This window comes from Hetaerina americana, unplaced genomic scaffold (genome assembly GCF_022747635.1).
Source record: "Hetaerina americana unplaced genomic scaffold, ioHetAmer1.1.p SCAF_149, whole genome shotgun sequence".
Classification (NCBI taxonomy): Eukaryota; Metazoa; Arthropoda; class Insecta; order Odonata; family Calopterygidae; genus Hetaerina; species Hetaerina americana.
The window spans coordinates 78,243-91,884 of record NW_027286614.1 but is presented as its reverse complement, the minus strand read 5'-3'; the positions used below and the strand labels follow the sequence as shown (position 1 = coordinate 91,884).

Sequence of the window (13,642 nt, the reverse complement as noted above, 5' to 3'; positions counted from 1 at the left end):
ACATCATATCAATAATTAATGGATAAATTCTGAAGGCAGAAATCCTATGTTTTCGACTATGCATACTGTACACTTTCACAAGTATTTTTTTTCCACGGTAGTTGCACGACGGTTTCTGCAGTTTATTTCTTGAAAAAATCTCGGATGCAAATTCAAAATTTGGGGTCAGTTAAGAGGCTTAAATTACATTAAAAATCAGCATTTAAGTCGTCAGGTCACGTTACACTTGATTCGGGCCAAGAGGCTAATAAACGAAAAACATAATAAATACGACATGTACTCAGATCGAGTGGTACAGTTAATATGAAATAAAATTTAAATCTCGTCCTCTTGCCAACGCAGTCAAAATTCCCCCCATAAAGTGATTTAAGAGAGCAATTTGCAACATTACGATTTGAAACAACGCGCACTGTTCGCGATTATTCCAAATAATTGAAAGGCGATTTAATCTTCGATGTTATTCCTATGGTTGGGCCAAGGACATTTTCATGTGTGTTTACTAGCGGAATAATGCCAATGCAACGCAATTAATTTTAATGTTTCTAGTAATTATTTAAATCCTTAACACGGAAGCTACCAAAAGGAATAATTTTATGTTTCCTTGTATATCCACAATTTCGTTTGTTAGGCTTTTCTGCTTAAATTACGCTTCTTGATTCTGCAAATCGGCTTCACAGAAATGGATAATTTGCCCATAGAAATTCTCGAGTATATACTATATGTCGTATGGATGGCCGTTCCTTGATTCGCGCTAAGGCTGTATGCAAGAAGTGGAATGATGTGGCTTCATTATTTGATGAGGTAATATAATCCTTAGTATTGTAACGTAATATGTAAATATTTCGAGGTACAATATTGTCGGGTTGTACGAGAAAAAGTTTCTTTCACGCACGATTCATTTTTGGCATTAGGATTCTCTATTTATTTGTATTAAACAATACTAAAAAACGATTAACCAAATATTACAGAAACAATCACATTGGAAAAGTTTATGTGACAAAGAAATATCACGAGATCCCTTGCTGGAATATGCTGTAAAGAAGTATCCGTATTGGCGACCGAACCGCGAAAATGATGGCCAGATAAACTGGAAGGACCTATACCTAACGTGGTTGCATTGGAAAGTTCTCAATTGTTTCCAGTACTACAATGACATACTTTCAGAGCACAAGACTTGTTGTGTTACATGCTTAAAACTTGTCGGTGAGATAATGATTTACTCTTTGACTTTGACATAACTGGAGTAAGAAGATGTACCCACTGTGCTAGCTGATGAAACTGACACTTCCAGGTAATTCCATTGTAGTAGGATTGCTGAATGGGGAAATCAAATCGTGAAAAGTAAGAGGCGGTGATCCATACCTCTTGTCTACCCATAGGTCTAAAGTGACTAGCCTGGATGTTCTGTCTATTTTAGGTAAGCCATGTGCATTTCAAACATTATATATGTAACATCTCTGTGGGCCCTACTGAAAATGACGGTGAAATGTGATTTGATTTCAGAATTTAATTGAATGTGAAGCACATCACAAATATAATTATTTTAAACATAAATGCTAGTTATGGTAATTGAGATACAGTTATCCGGATTGATAGGCTAAAAATTAATGAAAATACATGTGCGAAGAAAGTGGTCACATTCAAATGAATATAGGCGCTATGAAATCTGGGAAAAGATAAACTACATTGCAATAAGATGCAATATCCTCAATTGAATAATGCTCATATTAGCTCAAGAGAAGGGAGAAGATCATTTGCAAAGAACCTGAACCCAAAATAGATTCATCCTAACTAATACAATTGCATGTTATAGCGATATGTATTTGAAACTTACCAAAAATGATTTACTCTTTCAAATTAAGTATTTCTTTGATTGTGAAGTTTGTGTTACTCCATTGTTTGTTCCAAAAATATCCGAACATTCTGAAAAGTTTATCAGAACAGATTGCTTTAGATAAATGAAAGTTATATGTTGCAGACAAATTATGAGGCATTGTTCATTAAGAGTCAGTTATAGTCCTCTGCTGAACCATTTGAATTTCTAACTGGAAGAAGGAAAAATTCTCAACTTATGGAAATGCCCTAGAATCAAGTAAAGATTTTATGCCAACCATCTAAATGGCCATTACATGTGTTGCTGCAATAATGAACTTGAACACCCAAAAATAATATAAATTCATGCACTTGTACCCAAATATTCAGATAGCAATTCAACTGAAATATGCACTGATGACATTGAAATTCTTTAATCTCCAAGAAACAAAATTTGTTTAATGCCTATTGAATGATTATGCAAATTGTTGCCATAAATTTTACTCAAAGGATCGATTCTGATTAGTCCTAGTCCAAATATTAATATTGGCATAATTCACTAATTCACATATTTTTTTTTTTTTAAGGTAATCTACCGGTTAAGGTAGGTTTTTGGATGGACACAACTACCAAACAGGCATTTTATTATTCCTAACAAAACAAAAAAATCCATCATCCTACTCTATATCAGGTCCCTCTTCATCTCTGAGTACTTTCTTCCTCCCTTCATCCCGTCCAACATCCCTATCCTGTTCCTTCCCTTTCCTCTTTTGCCCAACATTCTACCCTCTATCACAGTCTTCAACATCCCACTGCCGGTCAACACCCCCTTCATCCACTTTCCCTGCCTCCATAGGATTGCTCCCAACAAACCCCTCTCTTCGCCCACCATACCAAGTACTTCCTCATTTGTTTTCTTCTCTGTCCATTTCACCTTCTCCATTCTTCTCCACACCCACATTTCAAAAGCCTCCAATCTACGTCTATCCTCCTGCTTCAACGACCACGTTTCCGCGCCGTACATAGCTACGCTCCATATCAAAGTTTTTACGAGTCTTTTCTTAACATCCTTACTCAAAGTCCCTGTCATCAACTCCCTCCTCCTTGTGAAAGCCTCTTTGCCTAGCGCAATTCTTCTCCTTACGTCCCTACTACTTTGTCCGTGTTGGTCCAAAACACTACCGAGATACGTAAACTGTTCTACCTGCTCTAGTTTTTGCCCTCCTATTTTAATGTTAAGCTTGGCCTTTTTCTTTCTAGAAAATCGCATAACCTTTGTTTTACTAATGTTGATTCTCATCCCATACTTGTCGCACTGAATTTCCAATTTACTCAGCAATGCTTGCAGCCCCTTGGCTGACTGACAAACTAAAGCTTGGTCATCAGCAAACCTAACTGATTTTACGAATTCCCCGCCCACTTTCATTCCTACCTCGAGTCCTTCCCATGCCTCTTTGATCATTTCCTCTGCATACAGGTTGAACAGCAATGGTGATAATGGGCAACCCTGCCTTACACCCCTTCCTAACACTGCCCATTCTGACTCCCCATTTCCCACCCGCACCTGAGCAGTCTGAGACATGTACAGGTTGCGGATTAGCCTCCTTTCCCTCCAATCTATTCCTATTTTCTGCAATATACTCATTAGTTTTTCCCAATTCACTCTATCAAACGCTTTTTCGAAATCTACGAAACAGGCAAATACCTCCTGGTTGTGTTCTAAATTCCTCTCGATTAATAATCTCATTACTGCAATGGCATCACGCGTACCTCTCCCCTTCCTAAACCCAAACTGATCATCCCCTAAGTAATCATTTGCCCTACTCTCTATCCTTTTGTTTATGATCCTGAGAACAACTTTAGCTGCGTGGGATATCAAACTAATTGTCCTATAGTCCTCACATGACGTGGCCTTTACCTTTTTCGGAATAGGAACTAAAACTGATCTCACAAAGTCTTCCGGCCAGATTCCCTCCTCATAAATACTACGGATCAGCCCATATAGCCTCTTCCTCCCACATTTTCCTAAGCATTTTAAAAGTTCCACGGGAATGTTATCTACCCCCACGGCCTTATTTAGTTTCATCTCCCTTAATGCCCTTTCTATCTCATTGTCTAGTATGCCTGGACCTAAGCTGTCTTCCTCTACGTCATTTTCTTTTTCAATGTCTAACTTTGTTGGTCTGAGTTCTTTACTATACAGTTCTTCTATATACTCCTGCCATCTCTCTTGGATCTTTCCTGCGTCAACTATTACCTTACCCGCCCTATCTCTAACTGTTAGCATAGCTCTTCCTTTCTTACTTCCCGATAACGATTTAACTTTGCTGTACAGCGCACCGATTTCACCCTTCCTCTGGAGACTCTCCATATCCTCGCACTGCGTCTTCCACCAGGCTTCTTTTGCTTTATTTGTTGCCCGCCTCAATTTATTGTTTAATTCTTTGTACTTCATTTTGCCTAACTCTGTATTTACATTCTTCCATTTTCGCCGCTCATCCATCTTTGTAATCATCTCATCCGTGATCCATGGTTTCCTAGTCCTTTTAGCGTTAACGGTTCCAATAGTGTCTTTTGCGGCTTTAGACAACCCCTTCTTGATCATTTCCCATTTTTCTTCGATAGTACTTAGCTCTTTACCATCCTCCATGATTTTCTCCACCGCCTGTTTGTATTCCTTCCTTTTCAACCCATTTAATGCTTCTACATTCCATTTTCTAACTCGCCGCCCCTGCCTTATCTTTTTGAAACGTACGCTACATTTCATAACAACTAAATTGTGGTCTGAGTCCGCATCCGCTCCCGGGAAGCTGTGGGAATTTATCACACTATTCCTAAACCTGTGTCTAACCAGGATATAATCTAGCTGATATCTTCCTGAGTCACCTGGCATTTTCCATGTATACCTGCGTCTTTTGTGGTGTCTAAACCACGTGTTGGTGATGACTAACCCCTGTCTCCTGCAGAACTCAACTGCTTTCTCCCCGCGGTCATTCCTCGTGCCTAAACCGTAGTCCCCCACCTCATCACCATCTCTTCCTTCACCTACCGTCGCATTCCAATCCCCCATCACTATCAAATGTTTCCCTGCAGGAACACACGCGATCATGTTCTCCAACTGATCGTATATCCTATCGACCTCTTCTTCCTTATGGTTGCTCGGTGGCATGTATACCTGAATAATAACTAAGTTCGTCGGTTCTGCTTTTATCTCCACTAGTAGTATTCTATCCGTTACCTGCTCTATGTTGACTACGCTTCTTCCTACCTCTTCATTTAATACTATGGCAACCCCTCGTTGGCTCTCGTCCCCGCCGCTGGTTATTATTCTATACTTATCACTCCAGTAATCCCCGCTATCTTTCCATCTCACCTCGCATAGACCTAAAATATCTATATTTCCCCTTTCCATCTCTCGCTTAACATTCTCCAATTTCCCTGTCCTCATCATTGTCCTAACATTCCACGTTCCTATTCTAACTAATTTTGTCTTCTTCTCCTGCGTCTTCTGTCCTGCTGCTGCTGGTTTTCCCTTGCAAGGGTTTCGTGGGATGACGACCGCGGAAGCCTTGCCTCCCCCGCTGCCGGGCACGACACACGGCCGATTGGGCCGAGCCCCGTGGTTGCCAGGACTCAAAATATCTCTATTGTCCATCATATTTTTCTAGGGAATGATAATTGAGGTGGTTTCCCGTTGCCTTCCTCAATAGTGTTTTTAACGTGACACCATCACTTACTGGCCGCCCCACTGGGGTCAGACGCCATTGCAGCCGCCTCACTGAGGAACAGACGCTGCGTGGACTACCTTTCGTCTGGCTCCTAACCTTCGACCTATCTGGCATGGGTGACCCTACCAGGAGCAATAATTATTACTCCCGCCAGCACAGCTCTAGGGGTCATCGGAACGCACAAGCCCTTCCACCACGTCAAGGTTGTAGTCCGGGGAGGGAATTCACATATTGTCATGTTATTTTTACCTGGCTCTTCTCTCAGGTGGATAGTAAAACTTTTTCTCCCAGAATTTGCCTTTCAAAATGGGATTTTCACATGTTGGCAAATTTGGTGAATTTTTCCTGGTCCAGCAGCCAAGTACAGTAATAAAACTTATCAATCATGTTGATGTACTTGCTTGCTTACTAATTTCACCATGAGTGTAGTAAAACTTATGTAGTGCTCCTATTGTATCCTCAATTATAGAACAAGATGTTCTCTGCCATGAACTATAAAATGTCATTGTTAAAAAAAAAGTTTTATCTGAAAACATCCGTCTATCTAGTAAAATCTGGTGCTTTCCTGGCGTATTTGCTTGATGAAGGTTTCTTGGGTCTTCCCCCAGGCCAGGGGTTCCATATTGGAAGACTTCATCAATCAGTCTATGTAGTTTACTCACCTGTTTAATATCTCAAAACTGTTGAGTAATTCAACTGGTATAGGAAAGTAAAATATTGGATGTGGAAGCATGGGTTGGACAGAGAAAGACATGCTACATATCCTATATTTATGTTTTGAATCAGGTTTGAACTTTTAATTAGAGGAATATGTTGATTGGATCTGAAATATCATCTTGATTTTTTATATTGCATAGCTGTTTAGGGAACTTTCAATTGATCCAAGACCTGCCAATAGATCCATTGCATCACTGTGTAAATACATGAAATAGTGAATAAAGTGTTATTCTAGGGTTACACAATACAAGTTTATACATTAAAAACTTTTTAGTAAGAATATACATTCAAAAGCTTATGTCATTACTAAGTGCCAATATAAATACTTCACTAAAATGAATGGAAATTGAAGGTAAGTTATTATTTTGATCTTCCTTATTGATTTTATTTTCTTCTTAGACGAAAAGTAAACCATTTCAAAAAGATAGTAGCATAAAATGAAATTAGATAAATTGTAGAAGTAAAAAGGTCATCAGTTGCCATGGGTCTTTTTGAACTTCCTTTTTGACTGTCTCGTCTTTGTAAAAAAGAATTTTTTTCTATCAAGATGAAAGAAAAGAAGTGACATCTGACAACGAGCTGGACTACACATTGTCAACCTCAGATGACAAGACAGTGAAAGTGTCTTACTTCATAAATGTAGATATGATACCAAATTTTTTTTTATTTATACCACCATGAGCATTCTACAATTATGGTTAGGTATGAAATTCTGCCAAATTTGATATAAATTTTTATTATTCTTTTTTTCTCTGTATACTGCTTCTTTTAAATCAATTTCAGAGCACTTCAAAATTACTTTGCCCCTCTGTATGAGAGCGGAGCTATTGCTTTGTTTCTTGTTACTGCTCCTAATCAGGATGATATTTTGCCAGTGGTGTACTTAGTTGCCGAATACCAACCAAGTGTCCCACCAATCCTCTCTTTGAACATATGAGGAAATAAAGTAATTACATTTCTCTTCCGAAGAATTGCTTATTTTGCATGGATGTGTAGCCGCCCTTTTTCATTTTGTGACCACTTTCTGCATTCAAGTAAAGCAGCTCTTGGCAGATATTTACTGTTTCAGGTGCCCAATTATGTTCAGGAGCTTTGGCTGGCCGTTCCTTTTTACTAGCTTATCATTTGAATAAAGCACCATCATTCAAACACCATCTTTGAATAATTTGTATTTTCTGTGTATTATATAATGGGAAACTTGATAGAACATGATCATTTACTGCCTCAGGCAAATATTCCACGCATCACCAATTAACAGGCAGCCAAATTTTTGATCTACCTTCTTGATAAAGGTACAATACTTTTGAGCCTATATTTACCGGGTGCATTGACATTTCACAATGAAATGGAAAATGGTCGTTGCTATGAGTTCCACAAATTTATGGAACTCATAACTCGTTTTGTATTTCGGAAAAAAATTCCTGTTACACTATTAGCGAATAATTATTGCTATGAGCATATCACTGACTCCAGTATTGTTAGATGATTTGAGTAGCTGATTGCTAAAGACGTAAAAAAATTATATAAGAAAATTTTTTGAGTAGTTAGTCTAATGCTCTCTTTCCAAAAAGTGTAATGGTAGAACATTATTTTAGCAACTTACCATGGGAAAATATAATTTCATTATTTCCGTTGGCAACAGAAGCACCAGGTGACAAGATTATCTGATTGCTAAACACTTAAGCAGATATAACCAGCAGAAGCTTGAAGCATTTAAGGAAACTCCTGTTCTGTGTATAAAAAGTTAATGATTGGACCAAATTTTAATGATATGACTGTAGGAAAGTAATATCAATGTTTATGACAATCTAACTATCACAGCCAGCATATGACTATAATTCAAGTTTTTATGGTGAAGGTAGTTGAACAGTTTGCTGGTAATTTAACAGAGAATATCATGTAATAGAGGAGTTATTCCTGCGCTATGTCCATTGCAATTTTAAAATTGAGTACATTTTTGGGCTTTACGAGCTTCATATAATGAAGAACATCATTTCATCCACATTAATCATAAGTTAAATTTAAATCTTCTTAGATGAAGTGCCGACTTTGATTTGCATCTATAATATTTCTATTTGTAAATTAATGACTACCCTCTCAGGAAGTGAACTGTTATCTATCATGAATTATAAAGACTGTTTTTAATACCATAGGAAGTAGCCATTACACCTCCCTATATCAGCAAAGGCAGTTATCAGAAACAAAGCACTGCTCAAGAAAAATAGTGTAAACATCAGCAAGCGTACACCTTAAAATAACAGAACAATAAGCAAAATAATAACAAAGTGGACTTTAAACAGATTCAGGTGAGATGTAGTGGAAGTTGGTCATTATGAGAAAAACAAATTTGTACTTTTCAACAGATTTATTGGTAACATTCAACCTTGTATCTAAGATGGTTCTATGAACTGAAATGTGTTGTATGTTATCAATAAATCTGTGGAAAAGTGCAAATTTGTTTTTCTCATTAAGTGGACATAAGTATTTAATTCAAATGAGCAAGAACTGCACTTAAAAATATGTAAACGTTTGGATAGGCAATGCCTTACGTGTAGGCAGCTTCAAGTGAGCCCTCTGATGGAAATAACACTTACCCCTTAGCCTATCAACATGGGCAGTGATTTTCAATAAAAGGAGGAAAATCCCATGTAATATAAAAAGTCAGTATCAAAAAGCTCAAATATATCAATAATAAACGGAATGATAACAAAGTGTAAATTAGTTTAAAATTCAAATGAGAAACAACAGCATGTCAACAAAATGGAAAACTGGAACTGGTGAAATTAAAATGGAAAATATTACAATATTATTAATATTTTATTTTCCACTGACCATGCATATCTTGTAGGTGTAGGAGTCGTCAAATACAAAGAAAAGTACAAAATACAGGTACCCTATGGATATGCTTAAAAAAGAACATATACATTAAAGTGTGTAATAAAAACATGATGAATTATAACTGCTTGCCATTTAAAGATTAATTCTATGAATGATAACTTAATTAGCAGGAGTTTCCTGAGTTTCGATTTGAAATTGCATAATTTATCAACAGGTTTCAATGACTGTGGTAACTTTTTTAAAAAACCTTACACCCATTGCCATTGGGCTTTAAAATGAAATTGCTGATTTATGGTAACTTTTGTGGATGTTGTGATGATTTCCAGTTGAATAAGAGTGAATATCACTATTTTTGTGAAAGAGGTGGATATTATTTTTGATGCAGACAGACATGGCAAATATATAAATTGATGGAATTGTAAGAACATTTAATTTTTTAAAAAACAACCACCAAGAACAGGTGATACCTTTTTTTTTTTAATTAAGAAAACTTTGTGCATAATGCACACAGATGATCTCCAGAGCACTATTCGATATGATGTCATGGAGAAAAAAATTAGAATGATACAAGAGTTTTAATACCTCTAGAGACCCTTGTGTTATGCTGGGACTGAAAATCTACATCACAGAGTGCAGTTTAGAACATAGAATATTAACATAAATACTCAACCCCCCAGCTTGTTGAACATGTAGACTACGAATAATTCGAGGAAATCTGCATTATTAGAGAAGGAATTAAAATTACATGGAATGTACATGGATTAGAAGATTTAGGAAATTAAATTAAAGGGCTGGAAATTAATGTAAAGACTAAAATTTTGGAATTCAATGGAAAAAAAAGCAGTCAAATAGGTTAAATAAGGAAAAGCATGGCCAAAAATTTAATATAATATTTTTGAATTTTTACATTTATTGCCAGGTTTGTGATCAATTCATGAATTATGAATTCAGTTATAATTCAATAATTGATGACTTATAGGTAATTAGAAAATGTATTAGCTAGTTTTAGCAAATGATTAGAATGCATAGCAACTGCTAGTGCAAAATGTCCATTCCTTTATAAATGTTCCAGTTCTATTACCATTTTTGCTAGTCTTATACTTTTCATGTAACTGGTTGGGCACAGAATCTCAGCAGCAAAATACATACTTCAGGTGTTTAGAAATAGGAATATGCAACACATATTTAGACATTGACAATATTTGAAAAATAGAACAAAGCATATGGATGTAATCGTTCTTCCACTATTGTTGGCAAAACTACATTTAGTTAGCACTAAAGGAGGTTACAAGAAAATCCCTTAATTCATTTCCAAGTGCACCTTGATTATATTATGTAATTGATTGATCCAACACTTTCTATATGAAAACTGAGGTTATGTGGCGTTTATGTACAAAGGTTAAGGTTTTTTGATGTTTCTCCATGTTTGGGTGTCTATTGGCGAGAACAGTTTCTCCAATCATGCTGCTGGTGTCTTCAGGTCAGAAGTTTTATTTGGGTGAGATTGAGACTTTGGCTGTCTCTTCTTCCATTTAAGGGACTGGCAGCCCTAGGTTGGCTCTGATTGGTGGAGCAGGTATCTTGGTGTCAATCCTGTAAGCCTCTTCCAGCTATTGGCTAGCATTCCAGTCCTCTTGGTTGTAGTTGTCTGGATTTTTTTGTCAATTTAATTTCCTTTTGGATTGGCCCAGGATAGTAGTGGCTCTCACTGCAAATAACGTTTGCTTTATCGTAGTAGTAGTTTTAAGTGTTTGTAGGGTGCGTCGACAGCTATGGTCATTTTGCACCACTGTCATAACCTAAAACTTATGTTCCTTTTTAATTAGGAATAAGGAAATAAATACGAATAAATATATAAATCAGTAAATAAATAAAAAATTGTTAAAATCAAAAGGCATTAAAATAATGAGCTCCAAAGCTAAAGCTATCTCGTTAAACCAGTTGCCCTTAAAAAAAGTAAGACTCGATTTATAAACCCAGAGTCATCCCGTAAAATATTACTGAAGTCTTCCTTATATTAAACATGTCTCTGGTCCTTTGGTATTTTCGACATTCCGTCATGATATGTTTTATTGTCAGGGGTTTAAAGCACTCAAAGCAAGTTTTCAATCATACATGTTATTTTACGTGACAATGGACTATTTATGCCAGTTAAACACAACAAGCGTCTTCCTAGCTTCTAGGAAGTATTCCAATCAGATGCACCACATGCCGAATTTACTAAAACTATAATAGTACGCACTATAGCACCAACTGTGTAGCCTTCACCTACACAACAAGCTTCTTCCAAGTGTTACCACCGCCCGTCGTGACTACCGATCGAGGTACAGGTATGACTGTGTGAGGAGTCGACCCAGCTCTGGCCCTACTTCCGGGAGACATCTATGAGCGATGAATAGATCTAACGGATCCAGACTGATAACCCCCTCCTAAATCAGGAGGGGGAGTAGTACCCGAATACGTCTAATAGCCACTGATAGTCGCACGTAAGGGTAGCTGTTATTCAATGATGAATGTAGCGGATAGATGACGCTGAAGTCAGTTTACCACGCTCTGACATTATCTTGGGAGTTGAATTTTTTTTCAAATTTGTTGACTTTAATTGGTGTTCACACTTTAATGTTAAATTAAACTATCTTCCATTCAGTGCTTTTGTATTATTTATTAAATATTCTTTGGAAAACGAAGCCCCGAATTTAGGATGTGTTTTTGGCGATTTTCGAAAGACAGAAAAATCTCTCCATTGAACTTCACAATTTATTTAACGATGAGAGAAACCCAAGTACAATTTGAAACCACCAATGATTTATTAAAAAATGGACCTCACAATTTTTTGCATATTTTTACAGCAATGCCGTACAAGAGGTATGTCAATTTTTGCCTCATAGCATTAAAATCTTCTGAGATGGATCCTTATTTTCCATTTCCTGACTCTACGATGAAAAAGAATTACATGTGAATTATGGTACAACGTAAGGATAGGCACATATGAGAAAAGAATATGCTATCTCAGTAATCAAAATTTAAAGGACAAGCTTTCTTTTTAAATACTTATTAAACTACTTTGACTGCTAAAATTACCATGAAAAGTTGAATATGAAAACATGACAGAATAATTTTTAAAAACAATATTATGGCACATGACTCCAATACCATCCAAGAGGTTATCAGCTTTGTATTCCCATATTTCCTTGGAAAAACCCACGTGGAAAAGAGAGCCTCAAGGGCCAAATAACCATTACATAGAGCTATTACATTGTGCACTGCTACCATATGTTGAAGATGCAGCACAAGATAAAATATCTATTAAAGGTAATATTACACATAAAAATTAAATGTAAATTAATTAAAGGTAAATATTACAGGTAAATTAAAGGTAAATATTACACATAGTTGTAGTAGTAGTTTTAAGGGTTTGTAGGGTGCCACGACAGCTATGGTCATTTTGCACCACTGTCATAACGTAAAACTTATGTTCCTTTTAAACAAGGAATAAGTAAACAAATAAATACGAATAAATATATAAATAAGTAAAATAAACAAAAAAAAAATTGCTAAAATCAAAAGCATTAAAATTATGAGCTCCAAAGCTAAAGCTGCCACATTACACCAGTTGACCTTAAAAAAACTTAAGACTCGGTTTATAGACCCAGAGTCATCCCCTAAATTTTTTTTTAAGTCTCCCCTTATCTTCAACATGTCTCTGGCCCTTTGGTATGTTGTACATTCCGTCAGGATATGTTTTATCGTCAGGGGTTGGAAACACTCATTGCAGCGGGGCTGTTCTTTTACCTCCGCAAAGAGGTACGAATGAGTGAGGGCAGAGTGTCCTATTCTCAGGCGCGTAATCATGACCTCTTCCCTCCGAATTTTCCGGATGGAAGAGGGCCATGGTGAAACGACCGGTTTTATTGCCCTGAGTTTATTATTTTGTAGAGACTGCCAAGCCTCCTTCCACTGATGCAGGACCGAGTTCCGCAAGGCAGCCTTTACGTCCTCCATTGGAACCAAGGTGGAGTCGGTCTCGGGTTTTCGAAGGGCATCCTTCGCTGCCTGGTCAGCTTTTTCGTTATCTCTTATGCCGACGTGACCAGGAGTCCATATAAAGGAGACCCTGTTCCCCTTTCTCTGAAGGGACAACAGGGTATAATGGATCTCCTGGACTATCGGGTGCACAGGTGCAAAGACCGATAAAGATTTTAGGGCGCTCAACGAGTCTGTGCAGATGAGGAAAGAGCCATTGCTTTCTTTTATTTCTCCTAGGGCCGTCCTTATGGCAGACAGCTCGGCTGTGAAAATGCTGCAAGAAGTTTGCAGTTTTTTCCTCACGACTCCATGGTAGTGGGACACGACCGCATAGGAACATGAGAACTCTGACTTTGACTCGTCGGTGCAGACGGGGACAAAGTCAGGAAGTGAGCCGAGGACGGCACTGAAGAGCTGCTGGTATTCGGAATCGGTCGTTTTGGCTTTGCGCCGTGCACTGGCAATGAGTTTAATATCCGGCATTGGTGTTAACCAAGGCGGATACTTAGCATAGGAGACGG

The 13,642-nt window shown here is 37.3% G+C and overlaps 1 long non-coding RNA gene across 1 annotated transcript; it reads left to right on the top strand.

Annotated features, from left to right (window-relative positions):
* Positions 1 to 1,102: 1,102 nt before the first annotated feature.
* LOC139686708 (uncharacterized) lies at positions 1,103 to 5,532 on the top strand. The gene is made up of 3 exons (XR_011700541.1): positions 1,103 to 1,203; positions 1,292 to 1,417; positions 5,481 to 5,532. It is a non-coding gene; the product is annotated as an uncharacterized lncRNA (long non-coding RNA).
* Positions 5,533 to 13,642: the final 8,110 nt, after the last annotated feature.